This window comes from Cupressus sempervirens, chromosome 4 (genome assembly GCF_028749045.1).
Source record: "Cupressus sempervirens isolate cs-2001-9-10 chromosome 4, ASM2874904v1, whole genome shotgun sequence".
NCBI lineage: Eukaryota > Viridiplantae > Streptophyta > Pinopsida > Cupressales > Cupressaceae > Cupressus > Cupressus sempervirens.
In genome coordinates, this window is record NC_143121.1 from 190,451,336 (window position 1) to 190,467,878 (window position 16,543).

Genomic DNA, 16,543 nt, shown 5'->3' on the forward strand with positions numbered 1-16,543 from the left:
ATATCATATTTTTCCATGAAGCTATACACTCTTTGGAAGAAGGTAAGAGAGAAGGATTCTTCATTAATCTTGACTTTTCCAAGGCTTATGATCGGGAGAACTAGCCCTTTCTATTCAAGGTTTGAAGAGCCTTTGGTTTTAACTCTAGGGTCATCAAACTTATTAATTAGTTGGCTTCAAAAACCTCTTTGGTTGTTTTGGTCAATGGATCCCCCTCTACATGCTTCAAACCCTCTAGAGAGCTTAGGCAAGGAGATCAAATATCATCCATTCTTTGAATTAGTTTGGCTAAATGTCTTGGAAGGATGATTTCTGCCAACAAAATTTCTCGTGCTCTATCTAGTATCAAACCTTCATCTGGTCCCTTGCTTTTGTCTCATCAAAAAATTTTTGATGACACTATTATGGGGGTAAATGCCTCAATTGGAGAATCTAGGGTGGCAAAAAAGATATTGAGCTCTTACTCAAGAGGCTTGGGGTAGCCTATCAATTGGAACAAGAGCTCTATTTTCTTTATTGACCCTCTAGTTGAGAGATAGAGGAAGATAGCTAATATTCTGGGTTGTGACTTAGGAAACCTCCCATCAATCTTTTTGGGCCTCCCAATGGGCCTCAAAACCCCTAATTCTTTCTAGAATAGCCTTATTGATAGGTTTAATAAGAAATTAGCTAGTTGCAAAGGCATCACCCTTAGCCAAGTTGGCAAGATTTAGTTGGTCAAATTTACTCTTCAGAACCTCCCAAATTATGTGCTAAGTCTCTTTGGGATTCCCTACAAGTATGCTGACCATTTGGAGAAGATCTAGAGGAATTTTATATGGTCTTGATTAGAAGACTATAAGATATTTCCTCTTGTGGTGTTGGACAATGTGTGCTTCCCCAACTAGAATGGGGGGTTGGGTATAAGAAAATTGAGACCTTTCAATAAAGCTCTCCAAGCTAAGTAGATTTGGAGAATCTTTTCCATCAAGGGGGACTAATGGGACATCATGGAAGACAAATACCTTCGTAGACCTTCAAAAAGAAACTTTCTCTATGGAGATTCCATCCCCAATGGATCAAATATATGGAATGGAAAAATATGAGCCAGAGAGATGACCAATAGTAAGGAAAAATGGAGTGTTAAAAATGGCAAGGATACCCTTTTCTGGCAGGACAATTGGCTGATCTAGGGGCCTCTTCTCAACATTCCTAAATATGAAAGATGGGCTTATTTTTGTATTCAGAGGCATGGCTGATTTATTAGTGATTATAGACATTGATAGGGTTGGAGAGTATAGGGTTGGAGAGTCCTTTCTTTAATATCTAGGGACCTCAAACCTCTAATGACTATTCTCCACTATGTGGTTTTGAATGATGATCAAGACTACCTTTTTTGGGAGAACACTTCTAATGACATCTACTCAGTGCCTTTTGGGTACCAAGCTCTGATGAGGTAGGATTCTAGACTATAATAGGTTAAGGCCTAGTTCCCTAGCCTTATCCCTAAGATCAACATTTTCTTCTGGCTTTTACTCCAAAATAGGATTCTTACTATAGACAATCTAACTAAAAGGATGTTGGGATTAAGCTCAGATAGAAATAACAGTTACATGAAAATATAACCAATACTAGAAAATAGTAGATCACATAAAAGAGAATACAAGACACCAAGATTTAATGTAGTTCACCCAATCCTTGGGCTATGTCCACCAACAACAAGTCCACTATTATTATGATCCAGTGATTACAACCTGATTACAATCTGTAATCCTTTACAACTCAATACCACTACAAGAACCAATTTTTGCATCACACATTATAAAAATCCCTAACCCTAAGCCTTTTATACAAGATTTTTTCTGCTTACAAAATTAGGGCTAGAATAATAGAAAAATAGTAGTTGATGCCTTTTACAATATAAGATCATTTTTATCTTTGAGAGCACACCTAGGGTGCTACCCCAAGACCCTGTACGGGCACTGCCCCCAAACTCACATAGAAATAATATGGGGAGAAAACCATACCAAATAAACCTCTAAGTCTAATTAGGATGCACATCACAACAAAGGGGTCTTCAAATTCCAAATAGATGTGTCCTATACAAAAACTAGCCAGAGTCTATCAATTACGTGATTATCCATTGCTCCCTTACAAGAGAGGTTTGGTCTATTTTTAGTCAAGATTTTAGGATGAGATGGTGAGCTCCTATTTCAAACATTGAATTCTTTAGGTAGTGGGAGGACTCTTGGAATGGATTTGGACTCCAAGCCATAAGAAAATGGGCTCTCCCTCACTTTGGTTTGGGAATTTGGAAGGAACACAATAACTGTATGTTTAAGGATGTCTATCTTCCTGCCAAAATTGTGTCTAATAAAATTCAAATTCCCTTTTAGAAAATTATATGTTATGCAAAGGATCTAACCCATTTATAGGAGATACTAGAAGTAACAATGAAAATTAGAAAAGAAGAAAGGAATGTCAATGGTCTTTACCCATGGAGGGATGGCACAAAGGTAACTTTCATGGAGTGACAAAAGGTAACTCGAGAGTTGTAGGTAGTGGAGGGTTGATCATAAATTGCCATGGGTATGGTATGGTGGTGATTACATTCCCTCTAGGACACCAAACTAATCACTATGTTGAGGTTTGTGCTACCCTTCAAACAACTAGGCTAGCTAAAGAGACAAGGATTAAAAGTCTTTGGCTTGAGCGGGATTCAAATAACATAATTAAATGCATAAGGGGTGAACATCCCTTATTCTAGAGTATTAATAATATGGTGGAAGATACCAAAAAAAATTACTTATCTTCGAGAGGGTCTATGTGTCACATGTATACTGAAAGGCTAATGTGGTTGCTGACCGGATGGTGAATGAGGTGGTAAGAAGGAACACATCACATAAGTGGTCAAGTGGTGAGGGGATTCTAACTTCTACTAAAATTTTAATAGAGATTGAGAGAATACAAGGGAGGATGGGAAGCATAAATTCTAATAATGAAAGTTAATGCTATCAATCCGACATTTATAGTTATGAAATCTTGGCATGGGCCAAAAAAGAGCTTTCATAATTGGGAGGCTTTGTGGCATATTTTCTAAGAAATTTCTAATTGTTTTTACAATTGCTTTCCCGAGGAAAAAGGCAAGAATAATTTTTGTGAGAAAAAGCAGACTTCAACTCTTTGCACTTGGAGAAAACATATTGGTTGTTCAAAGCTTTGCAACAACATGGTGGGGGAAAGGCATTGTAGAGAGTTAAAGGGTGAAATGGAGAAGTGGAAGAGGAGGTCAAAGGTATGGGAGAAGCTGAGGGAAGGTGACATCATGAGCTTCATAGAGAAACTTCATGGTTGGAATCATAAGATCACTAATCATATGGTTATCATGGAAAGTTGGGAAGGTGAAGATTGACAGTATTGAATTCCAAGTCAATGAAGGTGTTGTTGTGGAGGTCATTGATTCTTCTAATTAGGGTATTAAATTCTTTAGGGATAAGAAAATTTCTTCCAATACTATGAAAGACTATTCTAAGGATGCCAAGGAGATGAAGGATTTAGTGAAGAATGGTGTGTACTATGAACTTGCATAAATAAATAAACTTTGGTTTGTTCTAAGGGTGACTATCTCTTACATTACACTTGACACTAGATATGATAGAATCCATACCCACCATTTTTTCATCCTAAAACACTTTAGGTATGGAACAAAAATATCCATCCCCTACTACCTTTTCTTCTTTGCAAATAAAAATATCATGGATTTCAAGAAGAAAGTGTATGCTAACTAGGCCTTCCATGAGGGTCTTTTGTTATTTATGAGGACTTTAAGGCTCAAGTCCGTGGTAGAGCTATAGAAAATAAAATGGATTCCTTAGAGGAAAGAGGATAGTGATAGATTGCATTCAGATGATGAAGAGGAGGTGGTGAATATCATGAAGGATTTGGGTAGGAAAAGGAAGACAAAGATTGGGAAAGGCCCAAAGAGTAGGAAGATTAAGCATGAGGTCAATTCTATGGAAGATTACAATGAAGAGGAAGAGGGTATGGAAACAAATGAGGAGGTTTATGTGAAAGAGGTGGGCACTAGTAAGGTACATGATAGTAGGAAGGATTACATCCCAACCAAAAGGAGGAGGGTAGGAGATAATGAAGCTGAGAAAGGTCATGGAAAGGGTAAGCTAAAGAGAAGAGTAGAGAGGATTATGGTTCAAAAAAAACCACTTGTACTCTTAGTGCTAAGGGTAGGAAAATAGCTTGGAGGAACTCTAAAACTAGTACTATGAAAATGGGCCTAGTGAGAGAACATAGCTAGCTGGAGGTCTTGGAGTGAACTGATGGTAGAATTAAGTTGGAGGAACACATTGACCTAACTTTGGTGATTCTAAGTGATAATGCTAAAGAGGTGGGGTAGAACTTCCTAAACAATGCCCACAACAATGTGGTGGATAATTTCCACTCTATAAAGTGGATTTTTCATGAAATAGAAGAGATTAAGATTAGGATGCAAGGGTGAGAAAGGAAGTAAGGGGAGGATGGAACCATCAGAATTAGCAAGCTAGATGTGAGGGCTACTGAGATGAAAAAAAGAGTGAAAAGGATCAAGAGCTCTCTCCATAGTTCTACTAACTAGAGCCTCAATATTATCAAAGGATTAAATAATAATATAAAATAGTTGCATGCAATTATGAAAAAATGAACTAGGGGGAAGAAGGATAATGAGGACATTAAGGTCATGGAGGAAGATGACTACCTTATGGTTGTGGGCTTGAGAACCATAAGGAGATTGGACAAGAGGAAGAGTGAAAAGGAGAAATATTTGAATGATATTCATGTGATGACTATCACAACTCAGACCATGGGAGAGCTGGAGCTTAAGGCTATGGAATTGATCAAAGAAAAGGTGCCCTGATCTATGCTCCTATTTTTTTATCTTGCCCCTATGTTTTGGTAGTTTTTGCCTACCTATTTCTCTTTGAGGCTATTTTTTCTTATGTTTGGTTTTGGAGGCTTGAAATGGCCAGTAGTTATATGATTTTTTGTATCTAGCTTTGAATTTTTAGTCATCTTTTGTTGTTAACTAGTGGGTTTTAGGCACCCCTTTAAGATTTGTTTTACTTAATAAAAAATAGCTCAATTTTTGTGGAAACCCTTGCCGGAGGAAAATCACAATAAAAATATTGCTTTTATTGATATTGCACTTGAGTTGCTGAAATCAATTGTGTATTTTTTTAAGATTTGATGTTTCAAATTGCACCTGAAAATACATCATCAGGAAGAGGAAAAGTAGGTGCAATCTCAAGCATCAATTCTAAAAATACACATAGTTGATTCAAAAAACTCAAGCACATTCCTATGGGTCATGGAAAGCTCATTCCTTTAATTAATTTGTTGATCTTAGATTGGTTTTAAAAAGCAAGTGTCTACACACTTATGTCATTTACTTAGTTCATGTCAAATAAGTAGTACATGTTGAGCAGACCATGTATAATATAGAGCATGTTGAGTCCATAGTGGGTGCCAAGTCACTCATGTTCTGAGTCACTCAAGTGCTGAGCAAGTATTCTATGCCAAGTGATACAAAAGCTGAGTTCATAGTGCGTGCCGAGTCATTTAGATGTTGAGTCACAGTATATAAATTAGTATATGCAAAGCATTAAAGACTGTAGATGCTGAGTAAGATAGTTTTGTCATAGTTGTTTGTAATGGCAAAAACTACTATCTAAACCATTTTTGAGCTGACTTAAAGATTGAATTACAATATTTTGGAGATAAGAATGAATCTTAAGTTGGAATCCCTATGAATTACATGTAGCCAATCAAGTAAAGGGAAGGTTTAAGAAACAAAATGGATGAATCATAGTCATTGATTCATACCTAACCCTAAGTCACCTATTTCTTCTTAAGGAGGACAAACTCTAAACTACATAATATGTGTGGAAGGAGTGAAGAGAGAAATTTTCATGTCCACATAGAGAATTCATGGTGGCTAAGGAATTGTGAAGTGAAATTGCATTGCAAAATAGAGAAAGGGAATAGTATACAATAGTGAGACATCTGATCAAGAAGGATTAAGAATACATCAATTTAGTGGTGATCTATCATCAAGAAAAAAAATGCTAACCATAGGATTAATGTTAAGTCATTCTAATTGGTGAATCAATTAAATCTCTTAACAGAGTAGTCCTAATAGCTTGTATTGAAATCCTCTAACAAGGTGCTTACTTAATTGTGAGTTGAAGTCCTTTAACAAGGCATGCTTCTAATAGGGTGTTGAAATCCTTTAATAGGGTGAGACCTAATAGTCTTTGTAAGCCTTTCATGTTTCATGATCAAAACATTGTAACCTTCATTGGATACACTTTATTACTGTAGTAGTGAAGATATGTGAGTGTCATCCCCACCCTAGTTTTACCTTCTCATTGGAGAGTTTATGGGTAATCATATCTAGTTTCATATATGTGTCAATGTTTACTTGTTTACATGTTTTAGATGTACATACTTTACATGATATTTTAGTTTACTTATTGAATGTATGAGATGGATATCTGGTGAATGTTTTATGGGTCAAAGTTTAAACTACTGACACCCCCCCCTAGATTTTTAACTTTCCTATTGTAATTCCAATGACTGGTATCAAAGCCTTGTTCTCTGAAAGAGATGCTTTGCAAGTTTGAGGAAAGATCTTGAAAATGGAAGTGTGCAAGTTGGTAAAGATCACTGAGAATTAGGGAATTGAAATACAACTCATTCTACATCAACTAAATGAAGTAAGAGAAAACCTAAGGAAATCTTTGAAGAGAAGGAAGGAAATTTCTATTAAGGAGAATGACATAGACTACAGAGAGATGGACACTACTAAGCAATTTTCTAATGGAGACTCTAATGAATTTGATGTAGCAATTGTAGATCTAATGGAAAAGAACATAGCACAAGCTGAGGAAATTAGAAATCTCAAATTAGAGCAAGAATCACAAGCCATACTACTATGTGAGGTGACTGAACATAAAAATAAAGCTATGGAAGACAAAGCCATCATTGAAGAAGAAAAACAAGTTTTGACCAATAGACTAGAAGAGAAATCATCAAAGCTAACTAATATTTTCAACATGCAATTGGATACTCTCAGTCAAATGATGAATACCAACTATGAATTGAATGTCAAGGATATTGAGATACTAACATTGAAGTTGTAAAATTAATAATTAAGAAATAGTCTAAAAATGGTAAAGGAATTTGCTGAAAGTTTCAACAAGCCAAGTGAAGCCATCGAATACTTTGAGCAATTATTGAGATCCACTAGATCCAATAATGATACATCTAGACTAGGATACACAAGTACTAAAGAATTAAAGTCATCCAAAAGTGCTGAAGAAAGGAGCAAAAAAGCTAAGAACTCCAAACCTACTTTTCATAATTGTGGTAAGAAAGGACATAGTGCTAATGTGTGTAGGAGCAAGAATATAAATTAGAATTTAAAGAATAAGATCATGGTTTACTACCATAAGTGCAACAAACAAGGTCATCAAGCATATGAATGCAGAACTATGACCATGCACACACAAAGATTTGAAGGATATTGTTATAATTATTAGAAGTATGGACATAAAGCTTTTGAGTGCAAATCCAAACCCATGTGGTCATCAAATAGACAAATAAAGGTAAGGAACCATGAAAACTCTTATAACTAGGATTATAATACAAGATATAGCTATCATTATTGTCAATGGTATGGACATATTCTTGAGAATTATATTAGGACACACTTTAGAAGTGACTACAAAAGGTGGTTGGGTCAAACAACATGTTTTAGCTATTTGAAGATTGGTCACATTAGTTGATATTGTCCAACAAGTTCAAAGGCACCAAGTTGTGAGTTTGATAAAGGCAAAGGAAAGGTAGACATTGAAAATTTTATAAATGAAATGGGAAAGACATGGAAGAAAAAAGGAAGGTTGCAGCACATCAAGTGGAGAAGCGATTAGTTCACCCAATGGGTCAGGTAATCACACCTTATCAAACTAAGCAATCAAGAGGTATGTGGGACTGATACTCATAAGTATATCATACATCAGTTCCAAAGAATTTAGTACTAAAAAATCTACATAAGCATGAATAAATATGCAAGATGTTATTAGGAATCAAAGAAAAATCTTTAAATTTTTTCATGTTATTGTTGAGCATGAAAAGTTTCCTATGATCGCTGAGTTAATGCTAGAGGATGCCGAGCTAATATACTAGCTAGTTGATGCCTAGATCATAATAGTTACATAATGAATGAAATGTTAGTGGAAGCCAAGTGGGCCTGAAATTGGTTGATGCCAAGCTTATAGCTATGTAAGCACTCAACATTAATTATAGTGTTTCAAAAGGGTATTTGATCAATTTTCAGCTCATTTTACATCATTTCAAAATTGAGAAAGAGCAAGAAGAGAAAGAGGTGATATGGAAATCCATTCAAAGTGATTGCAAGAGATTTGAACATCAATTTAAAACAATTTCATTAGATCTTGCAAGGTATTTATCGAGTGTCGAGTTATGCTGTTTCTACTTTCATAAGCCCTAATTTTATATAATGGCATCTAGTTCAAAGGATGTAGAGGGTAAAAATGTTTTGAATGTTCAATTGGCTAGTAATAAGATCAAACAACCAATTTTTAAAGCCATACTAGACATTGCTTATAAATAAGACCTCTCCAGTGTGTTATCCATGATACCACTAAAAGTTTTAATGGTTTAAGATCTCAGAAAATGTTACAACTATAACATTGGGAGTATTGGAGACATGGAGATTAGGCAAACATATGATAGACTATGTGAAAATAGTGTGTTAAGGGAAGAATTTAATATTGTAGAGAAGAAAGGGTTAACTCATGCCCTAGATTTCCTAAATGCTTTCAAAGTTGAATGGATTAGGAATGTATTGAGCAAGATTCATGATAGTTCACTTTGGTTAGACAATGGGCCAATCAAAATCACCAAAAGAATAATCCATAGGGTAATAGTGTATCCAACCCTAGATCGGCCTAAGACCTTGAGGAGTGATTCAAAAGATGTTATTGAGAAAAACATAGATCCATTGATAGATTTTGTGTGGAATAAGAGAGGAATGACAATTGACACCATCATAGATCCATTCATAGATTTTGTAGTTAGGGTAATTGTACATAAGTTTTACCAATCAAGTAGATTGAATAATGTGCCTTGTATTGTAGTGGATGTAGGTTACAAAATTGTTAAGAAGGATCACACATATGATCTTGCCAAGCTACAATTATAGCAATTGATTGAAAACCTTGGAGAAATAAGGAAGACAAAGAGTACTCAGTACAAATTTGGATCTATTTTGATATGTATCTTCTTCTATGTTCAAAACACATTTCCTACATTTTGCACTGTGGCATGGAAAACAAACAGGTTAGTGGTAGTACAAATAGGTGAGTTAATTGAACAATTGGGTGAGAATTTTGAGTTAGTAATGACAAGTTACTTTGAGTACTTTAAGCAATCTATGAAGAAAAGATTGAGAATTCTAGTATCATTGGTGAAAAAAGATTATGATGATGTTTGTTTCCTAGTTGATGTTGATTACACATTTGTTCAAGAAGCAACTCCAAGGGTAAGATGGTTAAGACCATTAGGCTATGAAATTAATGTAGATAAGGCCTCTGTACCAATAACTACATTACTTATAGAAGATATAGATAAAAATGCCAAAGAATTTGGTAATTATGAAATGGCTAAATCTAAGGTTACTATGGAACTAAAGACTGCCTTTGTCATAAAGAAGAAGGAGAAGTTGGAAAAGAAGTTGAAAGCTAAATTTGGTGAAGGTGCTAAACAGGAAGAGGATGAAGAGGAAGAAGACACCTAGACCAAAGCACCACATTAACACAAGGAATGGGAGAAGATTAGCAAGAGTAAGAGACAAAAATTACAGAAGGTGTCGAGGAAGAAGAAGTCAAAGAAGCACATACTCCTACTAATCAAAAGAAGAGAAAGGATAAGGCTCAACCAATGACAAGTTACAAGAAGATTGCAAAACCAAGCCAACCCAAACCTACTACACCTACCACAAGGGCTAGTGCATGTGTCACTATACAAAAGGAAAAAGAAAAGATTAGACCAGTAGAGCAAGAAGGAGGAGCTCAGAAAAGGCCAAGGAGAAAGTACATTACTCAAGCTAAATCTAGTGACAATAGTCAATTCAAAGTGGTGAGTCATAACCCATTATCAGATGTAGAAAATCTATGTTAAAATGTTAAGAATAGTGCAAATTTAACATGATTTTCTCATATTGATTTTGATAATCATGGTAAAGTTGAGAAGAATAAAGTGGAGGAGGCAATATATGCCATGATGGAAATTTTTAAGAAAGCCCCACTAGAGATTTCCAACTCAATACTTAAAAGTCTATATGAAAGAGTTGAGAAAAAATGGCATCATTGTTTGGAAACTAAAAGGAAAATTAGAGAAACAACACTTGCACAAGTTATGCCTAAAATTAGCATGGGATAAATAGCTCAAGCCATAAAGAAATATGCTATTAGATTTATCCCCAAATATAGAGCCTTCAACATATTGTAAAACAATATTGAAGATGTTGTGAAGAAGTCCACATAGATGTGGAAAGTCACATATGGATTAGCTACAGTAAAAGTAGGTGAACAAGAGCCTATATAGGTTAAAGATGATGAAGGGAAAGACAACAATGAAAACACAGTTGAGGGATGTACATAAATGAATATAGATGACAAGGAAACAACTGAGGTAGATTAACAAAAAGAAGAACAGAGTGTACAAGATACACAATTGCCAGATGTTAGCCCTCAACAAAGAACAAGTGTAATTACTGAAAAAGTAATAGTAATGGATGTTTCTAATCTAACTACTCAAAACATCAACCCCCTAATAGAGGAAGATCTAAAAAATATACTTGATCAATCTACATTACATGAAAAGTTGTGTGACAATCCTATATTAGTGAGTGTAGATGAAATCCAGAAAATAGTGACTGACACTATAAGGGAAGAGGTGAAAACACAAGAACCACCTACCATCACCCCTCAAGTCACTAATGTACAACCTTTAGATAAAATTTTAGAAATTACACCAACAAAGGTTGATACAATTGGAAAGGATATAGTGGAAACTCAAGCCACTACTAAAGAATAGAGTCAAATAGGTTAGATAGATTTATTTGCACCTCCAACACAAGTTCAAGTGCAATTCAAGGAATTTTGGTAGAGAAGGAAAAGCCTGAAGAGATTGAGTTGACACCCAAGCTGGAGGAGAAAGAAGCCATTCAAGCCTTGGTAACTTTACCAAAATTTGGCACTCCTTCCAGTCACACTCTTCAGAAGCCAAGCATAGATGCAACACCATTGCAACTTTTAGTGCTGATTCCAAGTTCATCAAAGGTAGAAGAGGTAGTAACATATGAAAATGTAAGCCTAGATGAAGAGATTATTTTACTAAAATATGATTATGACACAATGACAATAGAGAAGATGGGTATATTGCAAGAAGCCTTAGCTAGAAAGAAGCATCCAGAACTACTCAAAAGGGAGCACAGGTAGAAGCAAGCATTGCTTGATATTAAAGACATCTTTCTAGATGCACTTAGTCTACCTACTCCAAATGAAACCAAGCCACTAATTGAAAAATTGACAAATGTAGTGGAAAAGGTAAGTGATACAGACCTTGATACAAATGCAAAATTATTAGAATAGTTTGAAAAGAAATTTCAAAGAAAGTGAATGAAAAAATATCAAGTGACATAACACTTACACAAATTGCATTGACAACTAAGGTAGAAAGTGTGAAGAAGGTACTTGAGAACATTTTGTTAGTGTATACTAAACTATGCTATCCAACACTCTTCACACAAGAGACAAGCAGTCACATTTTGATCTTGGAAAGCCAAATTAATGCATTCGGTGCAAAATTGCCTATGACTCCAACTCAAAGTGAGAAGCATTTTAGAACTTTGTTGCAAACCCAAAATTAGTTAGCAACATTATTTTCAGGTGAAGCAAATATAAGGGCCAAACTAATTAGCATCCAAACAACACTGACTCCTCACATCAAGGTTTTGCATAAGGAGTTATGCTATGCAAAAAGTCTTATGAAGAAAGACCCCAATTTTTGTACATTAGACAGCCTAGGCCACCTTACTATTGAGTTGGCCATCCTAATTAAGTCTTTTGATGTAGCATGTGAAAATTGGGATGAAGCTCTCAAAATTATTCTAGAGGTCCATAAATCTTTCTTCAAAAAATACACTATTAGTGTATAGCCCATTGACATCAGTGTCAAAAATAGAGAGATAGAGAAACAAAAGGGGGAGAACAAGAAAGGGGAGAATGAGAGCAAAGCTAAGCAAAGGGGGAGCAAGCAAGAACAACAAGTCAAAGAGTATCAGTGGAGACACATTTACTCAGCAAGAGTACATAATTTTGAGTATAGAATAGGATCTATCAACTTGGGGGGAGTTATAAGATTTTGAGGTATAAGTTGTTTACAAAATTTTGAAAATAAGCTAAATAAGAGATATGTTATGCTCATAAGAATAAGGATATCAATGCATGACCAAGTGTTTTTGAAACTCATGTCAAAGGGGGAGATTTTTTTAATCTCATATTAGTTTTGACAAGTGAGTGTCTACACACTTATGTCATTTACATAGTTCATGTCAAACATGTAGCACATGTTAAGCACAACATGCATAAGATAGAGCATGTCGAGTCCATAGTGAGTGCTGAGTCACTCAAGTTCCAAGAAAATAGTGTATGTCAAGTGATACAAAAGTTGAGTTCATAGTGCATGCCAAGTCATAGTATAGAAATTAGTATATGCTAAGCATCAGAGACTTCATATGCCGAATAAGATAGTTTTGTTATAGTTGTTTGTAATGGCACAAACTACTATGCAAACCATTTTTGAGTTGACTTAAAGATTGAATTACAATATTTTGGAGATAAGGATGAATCTTAAGTGGGAATCCCTATGAATTTCATGCAACCAATTAGGTAAAGGGAAGGTTTAAGCAGCAAAATGGATGAATCATAGCCATTGATTCATACCTAACCCTAAGTCACTTAAGTCTTCTTCAAAAGGACAAAACCTAAACTTCATAATGCATGTGGAAGGAGTGAAGAGAGAAGTTTACATGTGCAAACAAAGTATTCATGGTAACTAAGTAATTGTGAAGTGAAATTGCATTGCAAAATCAGTTAAAGGAGAATAGAGAAAGAGAATAGTATATAGTAGAAATACATTTGATCTAGAAGGATCAAGAATACACCAGTTTAGAGGTGATTTTTCATCAAGCAACAAAGTGCTACTACAAGATCAACAAATTGAGTCATTCTAATAGGTGAATTAGTTAAATCTCTTAACAAAGTAGCCCTAATAAGTTGTATTGAAATCCTCTAACAAGGTGCTTACTTAATTATGAGTTGAAGTCCTTTAACAAGGCACACTTCTAATAGGGTGTTGAAATCCTTTAACAAGGTGAGACCTAATAGTCTTTGTAAGCCTTTAACAAGGTAGACCTTTCATAGGGTAGATCATGTTTCATGATCAAAACATTGTAACTTTCATTGGATACACTTTAATACCGTAGTAGTGAAGATTTGTGGGTGTCATCCCCACCCCAATTTTACCTTCTCATTGGAGAGTTTATGGGTAATCATATATGGTGTCATATATGTGTGAATATTTACTCATTTACATGTTTTAGATGTATATGCTTTACATGATATTCCAGTTTACTTATTGAATGTATGAAATGGATGTGTGGTGAATGTTTTATGGGTCAAAGTTTAAACTATTAATTCACACCCACCCCCCACTCCCTCCCCCCCCCCCAAGAAGTTTACCTTTCCTATTGTAATTCCAAATAATCTTCTTTCTACAAATATTTTTGGCCCAAGCTACTAGAGGCATTAACCCCTAGGAGAATCCAATTTTTTCAATTTTAGATGCCAACCTACTAAAGGCACCAAACCTCACCAATATGAGCCACCAATCTCACCAATATGAGGCACCAAGCTTAATATCAATTTCAGTCCAAATCAATTATAATTTTGGTCACCAGTATGCTATAATGCTGATTACAAATTTGCCACAAAATTGATTACTAATCTGGCATAAACCAGATTACAAGTCTCCTATAAGACATTTCATACTCTTCATCCAATCTAAGAATCAAATCTTCTATAATTCCAATTATAGACATACCACATAATTTATTATAAATATAGAGTAACTATGATTACAAATATCCTAAAGGATTTCTCATAGTTTTCATCCAAGTTGGAATTTAACTCTTATTATCTCCTTCTTCATCTGCTAGTATATTTGATATATTTGATTGTTCTTCAGATAACACACACACTCCTCTAAGTTTCACATAATTATCTTATACATACCTTATGTCTTTTCATAAAGGGAGGCAATGCTTTGAATGGAATCATCTAAATGAAACAATCTTCATTTTAATCATAATTGTTAACAAAAGTTATTATGTCTTTCTTGTCTTCAGTGTTGCCCTTCTTATATATAGTTGCAGTTATTTTTGTTTATTACTAAAAAATGTTTTATCTTTTTCAAATTCTACTTATAGTATAACCTTTTTTGTCTTCTAAACACTTTTGATTAACTTTAAAATATGACTTGAAGACAATTGTTGTCATAGTCCAGTGTTGCATCTTGCTTAATCACTTCCACTACATAGTTACATCACTTCATAAGGTTTCTATAATAAATTAATTGCTGCTATATATTGATTTCCTTATGATAGTTATATGTCTTCAAACATGGTTGGCCTCATGATGTTAAATCATTATGACATCATCTTTAATCCAAGCAACATGATATTGACTAGTTATCATCATAACTATATAGTTTTCAACTAAGTTATTGGATTCTCTCTCTGGATCCTCAAAGTAGGTCTAGGTGTGAACTAGGTCTAGATCCCTTGTATGATAGGGTTCTTAGGAATTTTTGTGATCTTATAACATGGAAGTACACAAAGTAGAAAGTATTAAAAAAAATAAACAAAAGAAACCTCAATGTTAGAATACAGATAGAAAGTAAGATTTCACAATAATTGGTAATTACAATGGATACTTTGTAGAAAATGGAATTGATATGTAGCAATTTTGAAATCTAAGGAAAACATGTTTTAGTATATAAAGAAACATGTTAACTAACCACATTTACACCAAGAAACTAGTATATAATTTTATTTTATCATTTACATCTATAGAATGTAAAAAATGGATTGCACCAATATAAGAACGTATCATTAAGTCAACATAAGAAAAATTTATAATAATAACACACACACACACACACACTCTCTCTCTCTCTCTCTCTCACACACACACACACACACACACACACACACACACACACAATGTGTGTATATATATGTATATATATACATACATACATATGTATATATATGTATATGTATATGTATATATATATATACATACATATATATGTATATATATATACATATGTATGTATGTGTGTGTATATATATATATATGTATGTATATATATACATACATATATATGTATATATATACATACATATATATATATATACACATACGTACATATATATATATACATATATATATATATGTATATATACATATGTATGTATGTGTATACACACACACACACACACATATAGATATATATACATACACATACATACATACATACATACACACACACACACACACACACACACACACACACACACACACACACATATACATATAAAAATACATATACATACATGTGTGTGTGTGTGTGTGTGTTTGATTCCTCTTTATTCAATCCCTAATGACTTTCCAACGGTCCTTGCCACTATGTCTTGAATAATTGATTATGTATCAAATTCTCCTCTCCTTTTATCAATACCTCCAATTCCTTATTATATTCATGTACATGCGTAGTGGATTTCATCATATCACTATGGATCATGAAGGTGTTGATTAATGAATTATTACTTCATTATATTGATAATATCAATTATTTATTATCCTAATTATATATTAATGCTTTATATATTGATTAATTTTTATTTTGATTAATTAGAGTATTGATTATTTTATTAATAATTTTTTTATAATCAATAATTATTATTTTCATATCTTTATAGTTATATATGATTGTATACTACTAATTATGTGATTATAGAAAACTATATACTCATGGCTCATTGCAAGTAGTGAGAAGTAGCTATAGTGTAAGACTCCTCATAAGAACTTATTTAAATATGAATTTATACACACACACACACACACACACACATATATGTATGTATGTATGTATGTATATATCTATATATGTATATATGTATACATATATACATATATATATATATATATATATATATGTATATATATATATATATATATATATACATATATAATATATAGATATATAGATACATACATACATACATACATACATACATATACATATATCATTTCTCTTTATTCGATCCCTAATGCATTTCCAACGGTCCTTGCCACTGTGT